Source organism: Triticum aestivum, chromosome 7D (genome assembly GCF_018294505.1).
Source record: "Triticum aestivum cultivar Chinese Spring chromosome 7D, IWGSC CS RefSeq v2.1, whole genome shotgun sequence".
In the NCBI taxonomy this organism is placed as follows: Eukaryota; Viridiplantae; Streptophyta; class Magnoliopsida; order Poales; family Poaceae; genus Triticum; species Triticum aestivum.
Window position 1 is genome coordinate 254,005,952 of NC_057814.1, and position 11,885 is coordinate 254,017,836.

The 11,885-nt window shown below is 47.9% G+C and overlaps 1 non-coding gene across 1 annotated transcript; it reads left to right on the plus strand.

Moving 5' to 3' along the window:
• The first annotated feature begins 11,178 nt into the window (after positions 1-11,178).
• Positions 11,179-11,250, plus strand: TRNAT-UGU (transfer RNA threonine (anticodon UGU)). The gene has a single exon. It is a non-coding gene; the product is annotated as a tRNA-Thr (tRNA).
• The last annotated feature ends 635 nt before the right edge of the window (positions 11,251-11,885 follow it).

An 11,885-nucleotide genomic window follows, 5' to 3' on the forward strand; every position in this document is an offset into this window, starting at 1 on the left:
GAAGGGTGGCGGCGCCCACAGGCATCACCGCGTCGGTGCCGGTAAGACCCGACATTTCTCCCGACTCCTCACACCCACAACCCAAGACCAACCGTTGGCTCCACCACGCCTACCACCCACCAACATTTGCCAGCACAGTCACGAGGACACCACCGCCGTCTCACAACGACAAACGCTATGAGGCCGGCCGGACCAAAACGAAGCCACCGTAGACAAGACCGGCAGTACCGTAACCACGTGGGATGGGATTACCTCCACCGGCTCAGGCGGTAGCAGACCGGACACAGGAGCACACCAGGACAACTGCCCGCCCGGGCCCAGATCAGGCCCGCTAAGCTCCCCCGCGCGCTGCAGCAGACGCAACACAGTAGCCACCGCCCCCATCACCCGAAAGCGACCCGTTGGAATCCAAACCAGTCCGCCCTGGCCCAGATCGGGCCCAAAGGGCCCAGATCTGGGCTTGCAGGGCGCCGCCGGCCAGCACCAGCCGCCACCGCCGCCAAGGGGCCGCGTCATCGCCTCGTCACCACCCGATCTGCACCGGGAGGCCGCCCGCCGAGTCATACCGCCGCCAGAGCACGCCCACCCCGAGCCGGGCTTTCGCGACGGGTAAAGTAAGGGGCCCGCCACCGCCGACCTCGTAACGGCGCCGAGCCGGCAACGCTCGACCGCGGCAGCCGGCAGTAGTGGCGTGAGGGAGAGGGGGCGGCGGAGCTCTAGGCGGTGAGGGAAGGAGAGGCCGCCCCGGTCGCCCCGCTCGGGGACGCGACGCGGGGGTACGGGGGCCTTGGAGCAGTTGGCTATCAAAATTGTACACCAACCAGATTTTCTCCATCCAGGTGGATCTCATCCTCCCCTTTTTTCCATTATTTCTTAACCAACCACTCTAAATATTGTGATTTTGTTTTTTGAAAACTTTCAAGAATGTTTACATTTTGCTATATAATCTCTCTATTCTTAAATATTTGTTTTTCTAAATATTTCAACAAATGATTACATACGAGGTAAAATGAGTGAATCTATACTCTAAACTATGTCTATATACATCCGTATGTGGTAGTCCATTTGAAATCTTTAGAAAGACTTATATTTAGGAACGGAAGTAGTAGCAGCTGTGAACAAATTATATTCGTGCACTTGGAACAGTGAATCTCATATATGCGGTTCACATCGTTGCACAGTTTTTTGCAAGTGCGCAGGCTATAGCCAGTTAGAAATCTTGTTTCTCAACAAGGATTGCAACCTTTTTGTCACAAGGACAAAGCACAGCACAACGATAACCAACCGAGATTCGGTCAGTTGAGCCTCTGGACTTGCACGATGCGCGCGTCCTCCTCGCGCACGGACACGAGCAGGACGAACGCCTCCTCGTCCCCCTGCACGTCCACCACGTGCTCCCGCGTGCCGGCGACCGCCTCGTAGCACCCCCCGCAGCCCAGCACACGCAGTGCCTCGTCCGGCTCGACGATCTCGGCCACCTCCTTCTCGGTCCCCTCCGTCACCGTCAGCCGCAGCGCCGTCGCCGACGATGTCGGGAACTCCACGCAGCGCAGCACCTTGCCGCCGTGCACCGCCACCTCCTTCTCGTCGGCCAGCGCGAACACCTTCCGCCGATCTCCACGTGCTCGCGCTCCGCCATGTCGTCGTCGGCTTCCTTCCCCCGCCGCACGGCGTACACGATCCCTTCGTGCTCGACGCAGCAGTCGCGCTCCACGCCGCTGCCAGCCGCGGCGCGCCATGCCGTCAGCTGCGGGGTGTACGGGGACGCCATGATGCTGGTGCCGGCCGGAAGGTCAGTAGATCGGAGCAAAAGAAACGCAGAGTGGCCTGATCGATCGCGTGCCTTGTTGCGAGCGCCGACGCGTCTTCATATGCCAGCAGAGCTTGGCCGGGAGGGCATCGAGCTCGTGTAGGACTCGACGTCAACTGGTCCGACTCCGACTCCGCAGCTAGTCAAGGAATGTCCATGCAAAAAAAAAGGGTACTCAGGGAATGTTTTCTTTTTTACGGAGTACCAGGTAATGTCCATATTAGTGCGATTAGGGTGTTATATTTGATTACTTTATTTGATAAGTATTTTTTGGCTTACCAAAAACATAATTTTGTTCAGAAACACTAATAATCTAACAGTGATTTTTAGGAACCAAAATTATGAAGGAATGGATTGTAGGAATGGATTCCTTTTCCTATGTAGGATAGGGACCAATTCTTCACATCTCAAAGAAGAAAAATTAGCCTAAACCCAATGAAAAAGTTCATATCATGTTGAAGTGACATCCCTTTTTCTATAGGAATTGAGATACATGTCATCTCACTTCTTGTGGTTTCCTCTATGATAGTCTTATTATGTGTATCAATGAAGATTGAAGAGGTGGGACAATTGGCGTGGTTTGCATGTAAAAGCAATGAAAAAAGTTAGAAATGGAAGGGAGAAACCCAAGGATGAAGACCGAGCGCATGATAGGACCTTATGTTATTTTTAAGTAGGAGAAAAGTAGAAGATAAGAAATTTATATGTTTATGGTCTGACCAAGCTGCAATCGCTTACGCTAGAGGGTCTACCAACAAAATCAGCCCTTACAAGAATATCTTGAAAAGAACAAGAAATTATTGGCAAGTTCTTGATGAAATCATCACCATCTGCCTTCTGCATCCATCGACGGCGCGCCATTAAGAAAACTCGCCGCCGCCTTTGAACACAGTTTCACTGGTGCAACCTTGTTGACACCCAGAAGCTTGAAGAAGGAGTGGTCGACAAGTCGACGATGTAAACCAGAAGACACGGGTGATCAAGATCTTGATGGATGCCATCCTGAAAATGTTGGCACCGAAGAAGGTCGGGAGATAACCCAACTCCGACAAGACGGAGGAGGGGGCACACACACCTCGTAAGTTCGCTGACAATGCCCCATCTGGCTAACCTCCATCGGATGGGGAAGGAATCATAGAAAACATGCCACCGTGCCATCCCTTAGTAGGCCACCGTCGACCACCTTAACAAAACAACGAAGAAAACCGAGGCCCAAGATCTGACATTGACTGAAGCTTCACATGCCATCCATCGATGCCAAACAACATCGCTGAAACAAGGACATGATAGGACGGGAAGGACTTAACCCTACTAAAGCTAAGGCGACCGAAGGCTCCACAGACAACCCAAGTCATGGTTCCCCTCACCTCGTCGGTGCTGGAAAGCACCTTGAGGCGTGGGGTGCCAGCAGTGCTGGAGCCCTTGGGAGGAAACCTTAGCACCCTTTTTCTTAGCGGTGGAGGCGGTTGTGTCTTTGGCGACTAACAATCATTTACTACAAATAAAACCTAATGAACATAACGTGCATATTGGCTCTCTAAATGGGTTCTCCAAGCAAGTTTGGCGATAATGAGAGAATGATTTATTGATTCAGTATGTAGACTCCATCTTTTCGTTAACTAACTCGCTTATTATATGATGTTTTATGGCTTTACTAATGCGCCTACATTTTTTTAAAACTCTATCATCTACTCCCTCCATTCCTAAATATAAGAGTTTTTAGAGATTCCAATATGAACTATATACGGAGCAAAATGAACGAATCTGCACTCTAAAATATGTTTATATACATCCGTATGTAGTCCTTGTTGAAATCTCTAAAAGAGCTTATTTGTAGAAACAGAGGAAGTAAAAGACTAGAACTCACGCTTTTGCACATATAATTGTTGTTGGAATTTTGCTAGTAGGCCTTTGGCCCAAAGCCCAACTAAAATTCTGAAATTCTCTTGGCCCATTCATGCATACATGTGAGTGGAGTGAGTGAGGCTAAAGTTTAGTCCCACCTCATAAGTTGAGAGAGAGTTGCACCTCTTTATAAGGTGAGCTCTTCTACCACTTGTATGAGCATGACAAGAGGAGACCTACACGCGCGCTCCTCCTCGCTCGCCCCGCCGCGCCGCGCCGCGGGTTGCGGAATTGAGCCGAGCCGAGGACAGAGCTATGCACGTTGTCTATATTTTTGCTACTCGGGAAAAAATTAATGAGTCATTAATTAGTAATTAACGGACGCGTTAATTGCTGAACCGTTTCCGATTCTTTTGGATCGTGACGACTCGGACGTGGGGTTTACTCCCACGACCTGCCCGGCCCGCACTATATAGTCAGGCAGACGTCTATCCTAGCCGCCGCCGCCGCTTCGTATGGTTTCTCACCACCGTTCCAGATCATTGCGCCGCCAAGCAAGTCTTCTCCATCCCTCCTTTCGGCGTGCACCGGCAGAAGGGACAGCAGGCCTCCGGAACCCCGCCTCTCGTGATCCTGTACGGGAGAGGGGCGATCAGGTTTTTGGGGAGCGCACTCGCGCGACTGCTGGCAGCGACGACTTCGCGAATGACGACTTCTTCCCCGACCTCGGCAACCTCATCCTCGACGACATGGGCGACAACGTCAACGCCGGCGGTGCTGCTCCCGCTGCACCGTATGTGATTCTATCCTTCCTGTTCGAGATCATGGTAGAATTCATGTTTCTAGTATGTGTCCTAGATGTGATCTGTTCATCTGCTATGCTAGTTCACATGATTAGTTTAATCTCTGCTGCTGTAGTCATGATTTATCTTCTGTTTATTCGGATTAAATCTCGTAGTAATTTGCTCATATTTCCAACAATCCAAAAACCTGATTATAGGCAATTTACTCCGAGTGGTTTTGCTGCGCATCTGAAGCCGCCTGCCTTTAAGGGGGCGCAATATAAGAGGTGGCGTATGAGAGCAGTCTACTGGTTTCAGACCATGGGTTGCTATGACGCCACCAAGGGCAAGCCTGAGGGCGATCTTAATCCAGCACAGCTGGAAGCTTTTGAGAAGATCGATACTCTCTTTAAAGACACTCTTCTGAGTATTCTGGATGACTCCATTGTGGATTCGTATATGTCGTTTGACGACGGCAAGGACATGTGGGCTGCGCTCGAGGCCAAGTTTGGTGCCTCGGACGCCGGCAGTGAGTTGTACGTCATGGAGCAATTCTATGACTACAAGATGACTGATGAGCGCCCTGTTGTACAGCAGGCTCATGAGATACAGTCGCTCACAAAAGAACTTGAGTACTTCAAGTGTGTGTTGCCGGACAAATTTGTTGCCGGAGGCATCATTGCCAAGCTTCCACCTTCGTGGAACAATTTTGCTACTTCTCTGAAACACAAGAGACAGGAGTTTTCCGTTGCGGATCTCATTGGTACTCTTGATGTTGAAGAGAAGGCGAGAGCAAAGGACACACATGCTCGAGTTGCTGAGGGAGGTTCTAGTGCCCACATGGTACAGAAGAAGAACTTCCAGCCCAACAAGTTCAAAAACAACAAGAACAAAACTCAGGGCAAAGGCAAGTTTGATACAAAGAACAAGCCATCACATTCTACCAACTTCAAGAAGAATTCTCATAGGAAGGGGAAGGGACTTTGCCATGTCTGCGGTGATCCTAATCACTGGGCTCTGAAGTGTCCTAACCGCTTTGAGGAGCGCGAACATGAGAAGAGCGGCAAGTCCGCTAATGTTGTCATCGGTGATACTGATATGAAGGAATCAGGGTACGGTATTTTTCCTACCATCCTTTCAGTATTCCAATCCCCTGATTGGTTAATTGACACCGGTGCCAATGTACATGTTTGTGCTGACGCCTCCATGTTTTCTTCTTACCAGGCAACAGGGACTTCTCCCGTGCTGATGGGGAACGGGTCACATGCCATCGTTCGAGGTGTTGGTACGGTCGATCTGAAGTTTACTTCAGGGAAGACTGTGCGTCTGAAGAACGTTCATCATGTGCCGTCCATCAATAAAAATCTCGTTAGCGGTTCCCGTTTATGTCGAGATGGTTTTAAGTTGGTTTTCGAATCCAATAAAGTTGTAATTTCTAAGTATGGACAATTTGTTGGAAAAGGCTATGAGAGCGGAGGCTTGTTCCGCATGTCTTTGTTAGATATTTGCACTAAAGTTATTAATAATGTTTGCCACAATAATGAGTCTGATATTTGGCATTCACGACTTTGTCACATTAACTTTGGTTGCATGACGCGGCTGGCCAATATGAATTTAATTCCAAAAATCTCTACTGTCAAAGGCTCTAAGTGCCAAGTATGTGTGCAAGCTAAGCAACCTCGCAAGTCTCATAAGACCGCAGAGGCAAGAGGCTTGGCGCCACTAGAACTTATACATTCTGATCTTTGTGAGATGACTGGCGTGTTGACAAAAGGTGGAAAGAGATACTTCATGACGTTGATTGATGACTCCACTAGATATTGTTACATGTATCTTCTGAAATCAAAAGATGAGGCTTTAACTTTCTTCAAAAACTATAAAGCCGAGGCAGAGAACCAACTTGATCGAAAAATTAAACGGCTTAGGTCCGATCGTGGTGGAGAGTATTTTTCCAATGAATTTGATCTATTTTGTGTGGAACATGGTATAATCCATGAGAGGATGCCTCCCTATTCACCTCAGTCGAATGGGGTAGCCGAAAGAAAGAACCGAACTCTAACTGATATGGTTAACACCATGTTAGACACATCAGGTCTTTCCAAGGAATGGTGGGGGGAGGCGCTAATGACTGCGTGTCATGTCCTAAACCGAGTTCCCACAAAGCATAAGACCATGACTCCATTTGAGGAATGGGAAAGGAAAAGATTGAAACTCTCTTACCTACGTACTTGGGGTTGTTTGGCGAAAGTCAATATACCAATTTCCAAGAAGCGCAAGCTTGGACCAAAAACCGTGGATTGTGTTCTTCTGGGCTATGCTTTTCATAGCATCGGCTATAGATTTTTGATAATAAAATCTGAGGTATCTGACATGCATGTTGGTACGATTATGGAGTCGAATGATGCAACTTTCTTTGAGGACATATTTCCTATGAAGGATATGTTGAGTTCATCAAATCATGAGATACCTACTCCATCTAGTGAGGAATTCGCTGTAATTCCTGAACCCACCATTGCGATGGAACACGTTGAGAATCCTGTTGAGGGTGACAATGGAACTCCTGTGAGGAGTAAGAGACAGAGGACTGCAAAGTCTTTTGGTGATGATTTCATTGTGTACCTTGTGGATGACACACCAAGGACTATTTCAGAAGCCTATGCATCTCCTGATGCTGACTACTGGAAGGAAGCTGTTCATAGCGAGATGGATTCCATATTAGCTAACGGTACCTAGGAGATCACTCACCGTCCTTATGGCTGCAAACCTGTAGGATGTAAGTGGGTGTTCAAGAAGAAGCTTAGACCTGATGGTATGATTGAAAAGTACAAGGCACGACTTGTGGCCAAGGGTTATACCTAGAAAGAAGGTGAAGACTTCTTTGATACTTACTCACCTGTGGCTAGACTGACCACAATTCGGGCGCTACTATCACTGGCTGCCTCACATGGTCTTCTCGTTCATCAAATGGACGTTAAGATGGCTTTCCTCAATGGAGAATTAAAGGAGGAAATTTACATGGATCAGCCAGATGGTTTTGTAGTACCTGGTCAGGAAGGAAAGGTGTGCAAGTTATTAAAGTCTTTATATGGCCTTAAACAAGCTCCTAAGGAGTGGCATGAGAAGTTCGAAAGAACATTAACTGCTGCCGGCTTTGTAGTAAACGATGGTGACAAGTGTGTGTACTATCACTATGGTGGGGGCGAAGGAGTTATTCTTTGTCTGTATGTCGACGACATCTTGATCTTTGGAACCAAACTTGATTTAATCAAGGAGGTTAAGGATTTCTTATCTCGCTGTTTTGAGATGAAGGATCTAGGAGTAGCTGATGTTATCTTAAACATCAAGCTGTTGAGAGATGAGAATGGTGGGATCACACTGCTTCAGTCTCACTATGTGGAAAAGGTCTTGAGTCGTTTTGGGTATAGCGACTGCACACCTTCTCCAACTCCATATGATGCTAGTGTGTTGCTTCGAAAGAATCGACGGATTGCTAGAGATCAACTGAGGTATTCTCAGATTATTGGCTCGCTTATGTATTTGGCGAGTGCCACGAGGCCTGACATCTCTTTTGCTGTGAGCAAGCTGAGTCGGTTTGTGTCAAAACCGGAAGATGATCATTGGCATGCGCTTGAGAGAGTTATGCGCTATTTGAAAGGCACCGCGAGCTATGGGATTCACTACACCGGGTATCCAATGGTACTGGAGGGTTACAGTGACTCAAACTGGATTTCTGATGCTGATGAGATAAAGGCCACAAGTGGTTATGTTTTTACACTTGGTGGTGGCGCTGTTTCCTGGAAGTCTTGCAAGCAGACCATCTTAACGAGGTCAACTATGGAAGCAGAACTCACAGCATTGGACACTGCCACTGTTGAAGCAGAGTGGCTTCGTGAACTCTTGATGGACTTACCTATGGTTGAAAAACCAATACCCCCTATCCTGATGAACTGTGATAATCAAACTGTGATCGTCAAGATAAACAGTTCGAAGGATAATATGAAGTCCTCAAGACATGTGAAGAGGAGACTAAAATCTGCCAGAAAATTGAGGAACTCTGGAGTTATTACGTTGGATTATATCCAAACGTCGAAAAACTTGGCAGATCCCTTCACAAATGGTCTATCACGTAATGTGATAGATAATGCATCGATGGAGATGGGTTTGAGACCCACCGCATGAGTTGTCCATAGTGGTAACCCACTCTATGTGATCGGAGATCCCGTGAAGTAGAAGTGGGAGACAAGCTGTTGGTCAGCTGGGAGGAGAGTATCCCTATATTAACTATCCCACTTCGTGAAGATGCAATACTCTCCTGATCTGCATGGAAGGTTGATACTTATCTTAATGTGTTCCAAGTGGCTTATTCGGGTAAGCAGAGATGTTGTCCTGCAGAACATCTTCTGAGGAACACACCTATATGAATTTGACTGTTAACGTTGCAGTCTATGAGAATTGGGTGTTCTCTAATAAATTCATGAAAAGGCCCTGGAGTACGACGTATATGCTCCACCCGCGGGGAAGCCTTGCGGCAGCCCAGTATCGGTCAAGAATTTGTGTGAAACTAGTTTCACAGAAAACTTGTAGTTCAAGGCATAGTCCACTATTCAACTTGTGATCTAGTGTAGCATAAATCTCTAAGTGGAAGTTCAACTTCACAGTCTCCACTAAGCACCGGTATATAAACAATGTTTTGGAACTAAATGATGAGATGTGCCAATGAGACTTTGTGAGGGATTGTTGGAATTTTGCTAGTAGGCCTTTGGCCCAAAGCCCAACTAAAATTCTGAAATTCTCTTGGCCCATTCATGCACACATGTGAGTAGAGTGAGTGAGGCTAAAGTTTAGTCCCACATCATAAGTTGAGAGAGAGTTGCACCTCTTTATAAGGTGAGCTCTTCTACCACTTGTATGAGCATGACAAGAGAAGACCTACACGTGCGCTCCTCCTCCTCGCTCGCCTCGCCACGCCACGCCTCGCCTCGCCTCGTCATGACGCGCCGCGGGTTGCGGGATTGAGCCGAGCCGAGGACACAGCTATGCACGTTGTCTATATTTTTGCTACTCGGAAAAAAATTAATGAGTCATTAATTAGTAATTAACGAACGCGTTAATTGCTGAACCATTTCCGATTCTTTTGGATCGTGACGACTCGGACGTGGGGTTTACTCCCACGACCTGCCCGGCCCGCACTATATAGTCAGGCAGACGTCTACCCTAGCCGCCGCCGCTTCGTATGGTTTCTCACCACCGTTCCAGATCATTGCGCCGTCAAGCAAGTCTTCTCCATCCCTCCTTTCGGCGTGCACCGGCAGAAGGGACAGCAGGCCTCCGGAACCCCGCCTCTCGTGATCCTGTACGAGAGAGGGGCGATCAGGGTTTTGGGGAGCGCACTCGCGCGACTGCTGGCAGCGACGACTTCGCGAACGACGACTTCTTCCCCAACCTCGGCAACCTCATTCTCGACGACATGGGCGACAACGTCAACGCCGGCGGTGCTGCTCCCGCTGCACCGTATGTGATTCTATCCTTCCTGTTCGAGATCGTGGTAGAATTCATGTTTCTAGTATGTGTCCTAGATGTGATCTGTTCATCTGCTATGCTAGTTCACATGATTAGTTTAATCTCTGCTGCCGTAATCATGATTTATCTTCTGTTTATTCGGATTAAATCTCGTAGTAATTTGCTCATATTTCCAACAATTGTACCATTTGAAGTACGAAACTTTTACTCTCTTTTTTCTGCGGGAAGTATGCAACTTTACTCGACTGATCAGTTTTTAGTTTGCAGCTTTTTTACACAGAGTACTTGGAGTTGAGGATGGTTGCACGTTGGTAAAAATGTAACTTTTTTTTTGCGAAATTGAGAGAGTATAAAATAAAATGAAAAGCAAATGAATAGACGCAGGAGCAATTTCAAGCACGTGATGATCATAGTCGTGTTAATATTGCTGTGCTTTGGCGCAACATATTTTGTTTCGCATTGCTTTTATGAGCCGTCCCAATAATCATACCAAATGACAGCACACATAATTAATTAAGGATATGTAATAAACAACAAAAGTATGATTTGCTACAAATTTTTAACTGAAAACATGATTTCATTTTCGTTCGACATAGCAAGCACGTGCGACAAGGAGGGCTTGTTTTGCTCTAACTGTGACTCTAATGGAATCGGACGTCAAACGTAAGCGAATCAGGAGATCTTCCGCACGCTGGCAATGCTCCCATCACGCTCGCGGACCTCCACGACCAGCACGAAGGCCTCCCGCTCGCCCTGCACGTCCACCACGTGCACGCGGTGCTCCCCGTCGAGGAAGCTCTCGCTGGGCAGCACGCGGAGCACCCCTCCGCCGGCGCCGTCCTCCTCGAGCACCACCTCGGCCACCGCTTCGCCGCCGCGCGTCGCAGTGAGAATCATCCCGAGGTCGTCAAACTCGACGCACTTGGAACGGCACAGATCGGCCGCCGTCATTGATGTCCCCTCCTCAAACTCCCCGGGCTTGGTGTTGGTCGCAGATGCCATCGTGAGGAGCTTGGAGTTGGGTGGATTGATGGAGACACGGAGAGGCCATGGGTGGTGCGCTTATGTAGATCGAAGGAGGGAACCGGCAGGGGCGCGCCGGAGAAGTGGAATCCGATATGGGCTGGGAGTTCCGAGTTCGTGCCAAGCTCGGCTTGGATTTTCGCGTCGAGGTCAGACTGACTTTGTATTAAAACATGAAATCAACTTAAGGAACAAACAGCCCTTATAGCTCAGTGGTAGAGCGTCAGTCTTGTAAACTGAAGGTCCGTAGTTCGATCCTGCGTGAGGGCAATTTTTAAAGTTTTCATTGAATTTTTGAGGCGCAAATTCGTGTCCATTTTTTAATCCACAAATCGATCTGTGTTCCAAATGACGCATTCGTTAGGTGGAAATGTCTGACTAGTTTGCCGCTCAATTCGAGTACTGTCAAGAATGTCGTACGGCAAGCGGATGCATCGTTGCCGCTTTCTTGGAAGCAACGCTTTGCCCTCAGGTCTTCCTTCCCCGATCTTCCAATCATGGTCAATCCGCACGATACTTGCAACATGGAAACTTGGTCAAAGAATCAAAAGCATGCACTTTCATAAGTTAAATGAGCGAATTTGACAGGGATGCATGGTGGATCACCTGGAAATGCCATGGCGGCGTACTTTCAGTCCAGATTCAGATATCTAGAACTTCATTTGAAGAATTTGAAGTTTCTGTGAAGAAGGGGAAGAGGAACAAGAAGGTGTGTAAACATAGTGTCAGCACAATCCTCCCCTGTGCCTACTTGAAGGCCTTCTTTGCTCCTCCCCTTTGAGCTTGGACCGTTATCGATGATTAATCCAACATTAGCATGCATGTCACACAAGCTTGGCGCCACTAAGATTTCGCTAAGTAGTACTAGTACTTCTCATGATTGCCGTTTTGCAACCATTAACAAT